Source organism: Carcharodon carcharias, chromosome 9 (genome assembly GCF_017639515.1).
Source record: "Carcharodon carcharias isolate sCarCar2 chromosome 9, sCarCar2.pri, whole genome shotgun sequence".
In the NCBI taxonomy this organism is placed as follows: Eukaryota; Metazoa; Chordata; class Chondrichthyes; order Lamniformes; family Lamnidae; genus Carcharodon; species Carcharodon carcharias.
This window is the reverse complement of record NC_054475.1, coordinates 143781541-143794334: the sequence shown is the minus strand read 5'-3', so window position 1 is coordinate 143794334 and position 12794 is coordinate 143781541. Positions and strand designations below refer to the sequence as shown.

At 40.9% G+C, this 12794-nt stretch overlaps 1 protein-coding gene across 1 annotated transcript in view; it reads right to left on the bottom strand.

Moving 5' to 3' along the window:
- The window catches only part of amot (angiomotin), an 83011-nt gene extending 74037 nt beyond the window's left edge, over nt 1–8974 (bottom strand). Inside the window, exon 1 of the mRNA XM_041195366.1 lies at nt 8471–8974. The gene's annotated coding sequence lies outside the window, so the exon portion shown is untranslated. The remainder of the gene's footprint in view (nt 1–8470) is intronic.
- Nucleotides 8975–12794: the final 3820 nt, after the last annotated feature.

Sequence of the window (12794 nt, the reverse complement as noted above, 5' to 3'; positions counted from 1 at the left end):
AGCTGAGTTGATGCAGGGGCAGAGTCTGGAGATGTTACCAAGGTGGAAACTAGTGGTCTTAGTGGTAGTGTAGATATATGGTTGGAAATATATCTCAGGATCAAATATGACACCATGGTTGCAAATAGTCTGGCTCTGCCTCAGACAGGTGCCAGGAATGGAATAGAAGGAATTTGTGCTGGGGAACCAAAGGTAATGGCTCCAATCCTCCCAATACTGCCACATAATTGGAGGAAATTTCAACTCCGAAAGACCTGGATGTCAGACAAGTAGTCTGACAATTACGGTGAGAAACAAGAACAGAGTCCTCCTCAATCCTGCTCAAATCTGCAGTGGCCAAGAATTGTTAATGTCATACCCGAACCTGCCCTTGTGTGGCGCCTGAGTACAGAGGTGCTGAAAATATCGCAAACAATTTATTTGTGGTCCAAAAGGAGTCAACACATTCTTTTGTCAACTTCAAAATTTAAGTTGCGTGTTAAGAGGCCATTCAATGGAAAGTGCATTTTTCTTCATTAATGACCTCAGCCATAGAATATCACAGGTGAGAACGGTGTATGCATTTTGCATACCTTCTAAGGTGGGCATGGATCAGTAAAAGGCAGGACTAGTCTAATGAAGCTAATTAAATTTAAGAAAATAAAGCAGTAGACAGGAAAATGTCCATGGATGCAGTTTATTTGGACTTCTAGAATACATGTTATAAGGTTCAGCTACAACGTTAACTAAAATGAAAGCTCATGGAATTGAAGACAAATTATTGATCTGGTTAGGAAATTGGTTAAACAGAAGATGACAGAAGTAAATGTGTATGTGCTTGAATTAGAAGGAAATGACCAGTGGTGTCCCACAAGGATCTAAGAGGGGATTTCAACTAATTATATTTAGTACTGACTTAAACAACACAATAGACAAAAGCATATCCAAAATAAAAGCAAAATACTGCAGATGATGAAGATCTAAAATAAAAACAGATATTGCTGGAAAAACTCAGCAGGTCTGGCAACATCCGTGGAGGGAGAAACAGAGTTAATGTTTTAAGTCCAATACGACTCTTCTTCAGAGTCAAAGAAGAGTCATATCGGATGCGAAACATTAACTCTGTTTCTCTCTCCACTGATGCTGGCAGGCCTGAGTTTTTCCAGAAATGTCTGTTTTTATTTACCACCTATCCATGTTTGCCAATGACACAAAGGCTTAGGGGATAGTAGGTAGCGTAGACAGAAAGACAATTACAAAAGAGACAACGGCCCAAAACTTCCAATCAGAGTTGGAATCCTTGTCCAAAGCTGATCAGACCGAAAACTACCCATTTACCCGCAAACACTGAAAAGGCTCTGACTTCCAATCCATGATGCAGAGGAACTTCCTCAGCACAGGAATCCTCACAGGGAGCAGCAAAGGGAATCTGTACAGAAGCCATGCCCCTTTATACAACATTAGCTGCCACAAGGCAAATATGAATGTTAGCTAGTGGGTGAGTGAGTGAGTGAGCAGGGTGGAAAGATGGCAGGTGAGTTGGGTGGCAGATGGCTAGATGGTGCAGGCGCGTGAGGTGGAAGGGTGGTCGGGGTAGTAGGGTCAGGTCAGTAGGGGTCAGGGTGAATGACTGAGAGGCTCAGTTCTATAGTTACCTAGGATTTTTCTGTCTCATATTTCCTTGGTAACTATCTAGGTAAGTAAGTTGGAACTGTCCAAAGTCTACGACTATAACTCAAAGTCAGAGACTTTTTTTTTTGAGGGTCCTGGGGAGCAGGGGATTGCCCATCTGAAGTTCAAAATTTCCAGCTATTCACAGTGCGTGAGGGCCTCTGCAGGGTCGTGGCATGCATCTTGGGTCGTTTGTCCGATCTCTGATGATCCAGAGGCTGGAAAATCTGTCCATCGACAGATCAAGTGGGAAAACTGTGGCAGATAGCTTTCAATGCAGGGAAGCACAGGCATGAGAACCTTGCATTTATATTGCGTTTTTTCACAACCTCAGGATGTTAAAAAGCACTTGCCAGCCAATGAAGCGCTTTTGAAGTGTAATCACTGTTATAATGTAGGAAATGTAGCCACTAATTTGCACCCAAGAACAGCAATGTGACAATGACCATTCACAATGTTTTTGTGAAGTTGATTGAGGGTCTAAATATCAGCCAAAACACCGAGGATATTTCCCTTCCTCGTCTAAGTATTACCAAGGGATCTTTTACATCCACCTATATGTGGGCAGGCCTCAGCTTAACGTCTCATCTGAAGGATGGTACCTCCAACAGTGCAGCACTCCCTCTGTGCTGCACTGGCATGTCAGCCTAGATTTTTATGCTCATGTCCTGTGGTGGCCCTTGAACCTTCTGGGGGGAAAGAGTGCAACCAACTGAGCCACAGCTGTCACCTAAAAAGAATAGATTATTTAAATGGTGAAAAACTAGGAACAGCAGAGTTCCAAAGAGATTTAGTGGTTCAATGTACCCAGATCACTAAAATGTAGTAGTCAGGTACAACAATCATCAAAAAAGCTAATGAAATGTTCGTCTTTTTTATAGAGGGCTAGACTGTAAAGGGGAGAAAGTTTTGCTACAGCTATACAAAGCCCTGGTTAGATCACAATCGGAGTAGTGACAGCAGCTCTGGGCACCACACCTTCAAATGATACATTGGCCTCGGAAGGAGTGCAGCACAGGTTCATCAAAATGTTATCAAGGTAGCGGAAATATGAATCACTCCTACAAAAAGCAATAGATGCTCATTCAATTCATAAGTTTAAATCTGAGAAAGGTTTTTATTCAGCTAGAGTATAAATGGAAATGGAGTCAATGCAGGTGAACAAAGTTCAGCTACAGATCACTCAATGCTGGAACAAGCTCAAAGAGCTGAATGGTCTGCTCTTCAAAAGGTTCACACTTACAATGCCTCTGCGCCTTTGGTGACAGGATAATGAACAAGGCATGAGGAGCTGAATTAAGATCAGGTACTGCCAAAAAAGGAAGCAATTATAGGGTAGTTCTGAGGAAGGATTTATACCTGATGTCAACAGACTTGTATTTTCTTCAAGGATAAATGCCCGACTTGCTCAGTGCCAGTGTTTTCTCTGTTAAGAGCAGAATATTTAAATTTACAGCACAGTATTTGTTTGGTTCAAAATTTGTTAACAAATGGCACAAATATACTTTTCAGCCAAGAACTGAGCCAGAACATGAAGGCCCTAGGTTAGATCCCAGGTGTCCATGACAACTAGCATGTCACATGATCACTGATAAATCTAGATGTTGAGGAAAAATGAAACAAAAATCAGCCAGGGCACTTGTTACCGATAGTTATCAAATAATTCCTGTTAGAAAGCCTACACACATGGTTCCAGGGTAAGGAGTTGAATCAAGTTTGGCTATGATGCCCCCCAAAGTTAAATAGCATACCACCATTCACTGTCAGGACATGAAAAATGGCCATTTAAGCAAGATCAAAAATGCCTCATACGACAACATGAACTAGGGCCAAAAAGAAAGAGAAGTGGAGGGGAAAATAGTGAACTTCTTCCTGTACAGTTAATTACTAGCAAAAATAACTTTCATAATATTCTATTTCTTTTTAAAGTGACCAACATAACTCTGTTGTTGGCCTTTACAGATTTAGTTGCTTATTAATATCAAACTTATGGTGAAAAAAAAAGCAGTGTTGGTCAGTGGCCACGTCAGATTAATTTCTCTGCACACCATCCTACTACTACCCTGTATCTCAGAATTGATATCTTTTTCTACAGGCTTTGCAATAGTTAGGCTGCAACACCTCATTAACAAGAATATTTTACAACACTGCAACAGACCATTAACAGACTGTCCAGATTTTGAGAGTGGAATGTCAAACATTGCGGAGGAGGAACAGAGGAGAAATATTTCCCAGGGAAGGAAGCCAGCAGGTACTTATGTTGCAGCATGGCTGTTAATAACGCTACAAGACTTAGAGCAGAAGAGGGCAAGGAAAGAATACTGATTTGGTCAGCGTGAATAACGGACCAACAAAGAGACTGGTGTGGGTGTGGTGTTTTGAGGTAACTAAATTGAAATTTCAAAAGCGGAATCTCTTTTTTTAAAAAAGGTTCAAGTGTTACAAGGACTTCAAAAACATTTAAAAATTAAAAGCAAAAGGCAGAACAGTAAAATAACCCAATATGATCATTGATCATACGTTCATTCTTTCAACTGGATATAGTCTCTTTCCAATGAGAAAATGGGGAAATCACAGATCAGGATTGGCTAAATCATTAGCACTAGTGAATTAGAGAAACTTTGATATGGTTCTATGAATATTTCATAACTTATGCAAAAACACATTTATGGAACATGGAGGATACATCCTGTTGCAATCCAAAGAAGTGTCATCCATTTTACAGCAACAGTTCTATGCCTTGTTCAGTTACAGCTCATATTTTTCACATAACATCCAGCACCAGGAAGCAGTTGCATATGTGCAATGTGACTCTATAAATGCCCTGCAAAGCAATTTCTATACTTTTGAGTAGGAGAAAGCTGGATGATATACACACTAGAGCAGAAGGGTTTAGGGGTTCAGGTTCAAAAGGCACTAAAAACAGCAGTGCAAGTGTATAAGCCATAAAAAGAGGATTAATGTGATTAGAATTCTTGATCACAAGAAGCATAAATGCCAGCATGAACCTGATGGGTCAAAGGGCTGTTTCCATGTTGTAACTTCTATGCTAATTGAATACCAAGTCTTATGGAAAGGGCTATAAAAAAGTCGAGATACAACTGTGAATCTACATAAAATCTTTGTGCGGCCACAGTTTTGTGTCCACTTTTAGAACTTTCCCCCATTCCCCACACCTCCTCACTAAGGAGTGGCCTTGCCGCAAGACAAAGGATACAGCAGATTCACTACTTTGAGCTAAGATTGGGAAAATTGAGTTTTTCTATACAACTAAAATTATGGAGAAATTTGATGAATGTATTAAAAAATTAGGAAGCACTTGAACAGAGAAGAAACAGATTTTTTTCTGTGATTCAGGAGCCTAGAAAAGTTTAAATTCAAGTGATTTAGGGCATAGAGCAGCAGAAAATTTTCTCCTTAAGAGTGGTGAAGCTGTGGAATGCATTACTGGAGTTTGTGGCTGAAGCAGAGACCACTGAGACAATTTAAGAATAAGTTAGCTGGGTAGTTCAAGGACCAAAGGATATAGGACAGAGTGAACTAATGGATCTGAATTACTCATGGACAGCAGACACCAACATGAACTGGTGTCTTGGAGGCCAAATACCCTCTTTTCATGTTGTAATTTCTATTTAATTCTACATAACACTGCCCTAGATTCTCAAAGCTAGGAAAACAAAGAGAGACTTGAAACTGCCAGATCTTAGAACCATTTTAAACCATGACCTCTCTAGACAAACTTCCATAGCCTTTTTCCTCCGATGCTGTCCTCTCCTGATTTGATGCTACAGTACTCCACTGGTGCCAGAGAGACACTGCTTTTTTTTTGATCAAGTCCCCTTAGTTGTGTGAGAGCCTAGACAATGAAGAGTGTTAGGAGTTCCACTGCAAAAGGTTATCACAGCCATGCATGATCCTGTTCTTTATGATCTTAAGTTATTCAATCTAATTGCTGCAACATTCCACATCTATCTTTTCACTCCTATCAGCACCCTATCTCTTGATAGGTTGTGGGCAATGTTCCATATAATTTAGTCCATGGACCCTTTATATTTTTTTTTTGCACAGTCACACATGCGTGGTAATAAAAGGGACCGACTTGTGTGTGGCCTACATGAGGAGTTTCGGGTTGTTGCACAGCTTAGAGTGAACACTGGTTGTGGGCTCAAGTTCCACTGCATGCCAAACCACACCCCCTCCCCAACCAACCACTGCCACCTTGAAATCGGGCACAGAATCTAGACTGGAATCAAAGTGCAGCGCTGAAGGAATGCTAAATTACTTGAAGCCATCTCCTGAGCAAAATGTTAAACTGAGGCACTGCCTTCAGGATCAGATGGTTGTAATTAAAAACAACCCATGGTACTATTGGAAGAGCAAGGAGTTCTTCTGTATCCCGGATTTTCTCTCTGATCTGGCTTCAAATTCCAGGCCAACACATTACCTACAGCCAGCAACACCAAGGAGATTATCCAATAATTGATTCATTGTTTGTGGACCTAGCTATATGTAAAATGGTTGACTCACTTGCTGACATAACAGTAATTGCACTTCAGAAGTACTCCATTGATTGAAGAACACTATGGGATGTCTGGAGGGAGAGATTAATGCCACTGTAGCAATTGTAATGGCTTTAAAGTCCCATGGCATTGAACAGAAACGGGGGTAGAGAGAAAATAAATATGGTGGAAGAGTTACGAGATGACTCAAAAGCTTGTTCATAATTTTTTTTAGGTTATACAATTGCATGATTTTTGTGGAAACACAGTCAAATTACTCACATAGCAGCTCCATTTCTTCATGCTCCATGAGAAGATTTTCTTTCCACCCCCCTAACTGGTTCCATAATTTTAATTTTCTTTAATTTTTTTGTTTGTTTTATTACCTGCTAATCATTTTTCATACAACCTCTGCCTTTTTTTAAAATTTTTTCTTGTTTCTCCACCATAATTTCCATCTTATGCTCAATTTGTTTTTGTATTGGGCCCAGATTTCTCATAACTTGTAACTAAAGTCTCATTTTAGTTTCTCTACCCATTTGAGGTACTTGGCTACTGTTGAACCTCTTCACTTCTCGTGGGAATATTTTTAGTTTGAATCTTAATAATTTATTTGGCTAAATACTGGAAAACTTGCATTGTTTCATCTGCATTTTTCCCCCCAATTTATTTTGTTACGACTTCCTTTTTTACTAGTCAGGTGCCTTTGCTTGTTTCCTCTCTTTTTCAGCTTTTACACTGAACGTAATGTTGGTATGGTCACTGTTTCCTAAAATGTTTCCCCTATCCCTTACATTATCTATTTTCCCTACATCTACTTCCTGGAACTTATTTTCCATCACTGAATTTTCAACAATGTTATGTCAATCTCTTTTAATGCTGTACAGCAATGCTAGAACACTTGGGGCCGAGGAGCAGTGTGGAGGGGAAGAGAAATGCACTCAAAATTCCATTTAAATGAACTAAATAAAATAAAACAATGTAATCTAATCTCAAGATTTACAGTGTTCTAATAAATTGCTTAAAATTTGCTCTCTTCATTTAAAACATAATCTGAACTCCTTTATTACAGTAACTTAACTTTGGGCATGCAGAATTAGGAACAGGGAGTCCACGCCAAATCAGCTCAGGATACAAAACAATCCTGAAAATTTGGGGATAGACAAGACCTCTACAAACATACTCACACAAAGCTGCTGTCTGTCCCTGAATTTTTCCGCGCCCTTGATTGATTTGATTTGAATGGGGGTTGGATTAACCAATCTCAACAAGAAATCCACAAAGCATGTGAACAAACAATTTGAATACCAGTGTGGAAAACAGATCTTGTTCAGTGTTGTAAAGAATAGTGACTCAAAACTGTGCCTTCTTCAAACAAAGCATTTGAAAATTGGAATGGTACTGTACACATATACTGGACTGTACGGTCATTTACTAATTTTAATTTTAAAACTGCACGGATGAAGTGCCCACCTCTTACTCGCATTTACTTTTTCTTCCCAAAATTCACAAAGAAAATTGAATTCTTGTTGGGCTGTAAAATTCCTTCCCAGACATTTTGTATGCAGCATGCATTTCCTGTTACTACAATGGAGCTGGTATCACCAAAGTGTATCTTCTGACTCACTGTGGGTAATGCCAGTACACTAAAAACATTGTTGTTTAGTTCTGGCAGAGGTAGACTAGAGAAAGACTGCAGCCCCCAGGATTATCTTTAATTAGGCCAGAGTAACAAAGAACAGCCAAAATAGATGAGTTACCCTCATCACAATGACAGTGCTACCAAATTAGGTTTGGCAAAAATAAGTTTTACAAACATTTTTCCTCAGAAGCAAACTGCTTTCGTGAATACAGGAAACATTTTGAGAGGATTCTTGCCTCCTCTCTCATTCCTTCAAGTTAAGGAGTCGACTGAAATACTAGTAGATTGACATCACAATACTTTTTATACATACATTGCAATTCAGGTCATTTGCTGCTAAAAAAAAAGGTTATTTGCTGAGTCGAAAAAACACACAAACTGCCTCTGTGTATTTCCAGCATGGTCACAAGTAGCCCGGTTAAAACAATAGGCTGGACTGAAATACTGCAATAATTAGTGCGAGTGATTAAAAAGATTTTTTTTAAAAATTGAATTGAATCAATTCGAAACAGTCGATGCCAACGAAAAGTTATCAGGAGGATGTAAGCAGGCTGAGAAACACATTACAGTGTACGCAACATAGACAGATGTCCAGGTTCAAACGCGTGATCCAACGATACGATCAACCCTTCACATTCCTGCCCGGTGACAGCCAAGTGTACGCAGATTGAGAACTTACCTACTCCAGAGCTTTCTCAATATTGCAAACGGTCGGGCTGGCGTTTTGCGATCATTGCTCCCATATCGCCACGTAGAGACATATCCTGCCAGGCACGTTGCCGGCTGTTTCTTTGAAACAATCTTTGGCTACAGCGCAATTCCTCGCCGCCCCCCCCCGCCACCACCAGTCTTCCCTGAACAAGATGGAATGTTGCACATAACAATTGCAACTGGAAGGCAATTCTGTAGCTCGCTTCCTTCCTCAACGGAGAAACTCCAAGTTAGTGTATTGGTCCCTTCCACAAGTCAAGCCACAAATTAAGCCTTTCAAGAAATCTTCAGAACAAAACAAATCATGCTTCTTTCTTGCTCCTCTCCTTTTTTCCCCCCCATCTAGTTTCTTCTTCTTCCTTTAGGAACCAAAGCTGGTAATAATTATTAATCTGCTCTCGCTCATTCTGGGAGTATGATAGGAATGCAGGAAATGAACCTCCCCTTGGAAACCACAGCAACCGCGAATAAAGCTTGCAAAAACTTCATAGTGACTGAGAAGCACAAAGAAAGTTACATTTGAACTCCAAGTGGGGGGGGGGGGGGGGGGGAAAGAGTAATGCAGCAACTTCTGGATGGGATGAGAGGAGAGGAGAGGAAAGGGAAGTCCCGCCCGCATCGACTGCCATTGGTAATCTGCAGTCACAAGACCCATCAGATTCGCTATTTGAAAGTCAATCTGTCTGTCAGGGAACCAACAAAGCTCTCAGTGTAGCCGCTTTCCATAATGACACATTGTCCCTTTGATAGTCCGCATGGGACATAATTTTCAATTCATCGGTATCCATTGACCAAAAAAAGTTAAGGTTGCTGCCTGCCACTTTTAAATTACTCACTTTAAAAAAAAATATGCTGGATTAACCTTTCCAAATGTTCAGGCTCCACTGCAAACAGGTAAATAAATGGTAATGAAGTAGCAGCCGCGTTTATTAAAAAAAACCGTCTGTAGTAAAGCAATCATGCTCCCTCCTCTTTCCCTTTTCTTTCCAACCAGTGCTGGACAGCTCTGAATAAGTACTAGCGATTAGCGCTAAACCAGTTGCAAACCGATTGAAACATATAGAACAGTGAATGTGTTTACTGTTCGGTGCAAATATTTATTTCAAGTTATTTCATTAGATCCTTAGATTAGGGAGGCAGTGGTGTAATGGTAATGTGACAGGGGACACAGGTTCAAATCCCACCATGGCAGCTTACTGATGATTACCATCAGTAATGGTGACCGTGAAATCATCGTCGATTATCATCTGGTCCACTTATGCCCTTTAGGGAAGGAAATCTGCCATCCTTACCTGGTCTGGCCTACATGCCTCTTCTGACCCACAGCAATGTGATTGACTTTTAAACGGCCTAACAAGTCACTCAGTTGTATCAAACTGCTACGAAGTCTAAAAGGAACGAAACCAGATGGACCTAAAACACATGCAGCAGCACAAGGGCAATTAGGGATGAGCAATAAGTCCCATGAGTAAATACTTAAAAACTTAAATATTTTGAATCCAATGGAGCATGAACATGAATTTTGTTGCTCCAGTCATAAAACTCTATGCATGTGTAGCACGTTCGGCAGCAGAGCTGGTACAGCCATGCTAGAATCCCTACAGCTGAGGATGGCCTATCAGCCTGAACAAACTACAGTTCCCCCACTGCTACACTGTTTCTAAATGATTCCCTCTATTGCTGAGCTTGAAGGACCATTTCACACACACAGTCATAGAGGTCTACAGCACAGAAAAAAGGCCCTTTGGCCAATCGAGTCTGCGCCGATCGAACGTACCTAACTATTCTAATCCCATTTTCAGCACTAGGCCCATAGCCTTGTATGACATGGCATCGCAAGTGCACATCCAAAAACTTCTTAAATGTTATGAGGGTATCTGCCCCTACCAACCTTTTAGGCAGTGAGTTCCAGATTCCCACCACCCTCTGGGTGAAAAAATTCTTCCTCACATCCCCTCACCTTAAATCTATGCCCCCTGGTTATTGATCCCTCCACCAAGGGGAAAAGTTCCTTCCTGTCTACCCTATCTACACCCCTCATAATTTTATACACATCAGTCATGTTCCCCCTCAATCTCCTCTGCTCCAGGGAAAATAACCCCAGTGTATCCAATCTCTCCTCATAACTAAAACTCTCCAGCCCAGGCAACATCCTGGTAAATCTCCTCTGCACTCTCTCTCTAGTGCAATCACATCCTTCACATAATGCAGATTCCAGAATTGCAGGCAATACTCTAGCTGTGGCCTAACCAGCATTTTATACAGTTCCAGCATAACCTCCCTGCTCTTATATTCTATGCCTCGGCTAATAAAGGCAAGTATCCCATATGCCTTCTTAACCACCTTATCTACCTGCCCCGCTACCTTAAGGGACTGGTGGACATGGGCACCAAGGTCTCTCTGATCCTCAGTAATTCCCAGGGTCCTACCATTCATCATGTATTCCCCTGCCTTTTTTGTCCTGCCCAAGTGCATCACATAAGAACTAGGAGCAGGCGTAGGCAATCAGTCCCTCGAGCCTGTCCCAACATTCAAAACGATCATAGCTGATCTCAGTTCGGCCTCAACTCCAATTTTCCGCCCTCTCCCCATAACCTTTCAACCCGTTGCTATCTCCTCTTTAAATTTATTCACCATCCAAGCATCCACTGCGCTAAGGTAGTGAATCCCACAGATTCACGACCCGTTGAGAAAAGTAATTCCTCCTCATCTCAAATTTAAATCTACCACCCCTTAGCCTAAAACTATGGCCTCTCATTCTAGAATGCCCCACAAGGGGAAACATCTACTCCACATCTACTTTTTCTATCACCTTTAGAATCATATATACCTCAATTAGATCTTCTCTCATCCTTCTAAACTCTAGCGGGTATAGGCCTAAACTGCTCAATCTCTCCTCATAAGACAAGGCCTGCATCTCTGGAATCAATCTAGTGAACCTCCTCTGAATTGCCTCCAATGCAACTACATCCTTCCTCAAGTAAGGGGACCAAAACTGTGCACAGTACTCCAGGTGCGGTCTTACCAATGCCTTGTATAGTTGCAACAACACTTCCCTATTTTTATACTCTATGCCTTTAGTAATAAATACCAAAATTCCATTTGCCTTCCTTATTACCTACAGTACTTGTATACTAGCTTTCAGTGATTGATGCACGAGGACACCTAGATTCCTCTGCACTGAAGCATTCTGAAGTTTCTCTCCATTTAAGTAACACGTCGCCTTTTCATTCTTCCAACCAAAGTGGATAACCTCACACTTATCCATGTTAAACTCCATCTGCCAATTTTTAGCCCATTCACCTAACCTGTCCATATCCATTTGTAAATTTCTTATTTCTTCATTGCAACTTACTTTCCCACCTATTTTGGTGTCATCTGCAAATATAGCTACAGTAACTTCTATCCCTGATTCCAAGTCATTAATATAGATTGTAAATAGTTGGGGCCCAAGGACCAAACCCTGTGGCACTCCACTAGTTACAGCTTGCCATCCCGACTCTTTGCTTTCTGTTGGTTAGCCAATCATCTATCCAAGCTAACATCTTACCACTAACTCTGTGTAATCTTATCTTGTGTATTAATCTTTTGTGCGGCACCTTATCAAAGGCCTCTGGAAGTCCAGATATACTACATCTACAGGATCCCCATTATCCACTTTGCTCCTCACACTTATCCTGATTAAATTCCATTTACCACGGATCAGCCCATCTGACCAGCCTGTCTATATCCTCCTGTAATCTAAGGTTATCCTCCTCACTATTTACCACCCCAACAATTTTCTTGTCATCCATGAACTTCCTGATCCCTACTGATCTCTCGGTGTAGAACCTCCTGCCAGAATTCCTTTTACCAGTTTGAACCTGCATCTCTGTACCACACTCTCTTGGGTTAGTATGAAGTGGCATTCCAAAACTACAGAAGATTCCTGAAACTAAGACTTAGTCTTGATGGCCAGAATGTGACATACTGCTCAAGATGTAGGCTGACCAAAGCATAATGCAAAAATACCTGGAAAAACTCAGCTGGTCTGACTGCATCTGTGGAGAGGAACACAGTTAATGTTTCGAGTCCATATGACTCTTCACCAGAACTTTTTTTGAGTCATAAGGACTCAAAACGTTAACTGTATTGCTCTCCGCAGATGCTGACAGACCTGCTGAGATTTTCCAGGTATTTTTGTTTTTGTTTCGGATTTCCAGCATCTGCAGTTTTTTGCTTTTATCGAAGTATAATGCAGTTTAACTTGACTTTATCTGGTTTAATTTTACCATCTTGCCTGCAGCGTCTAT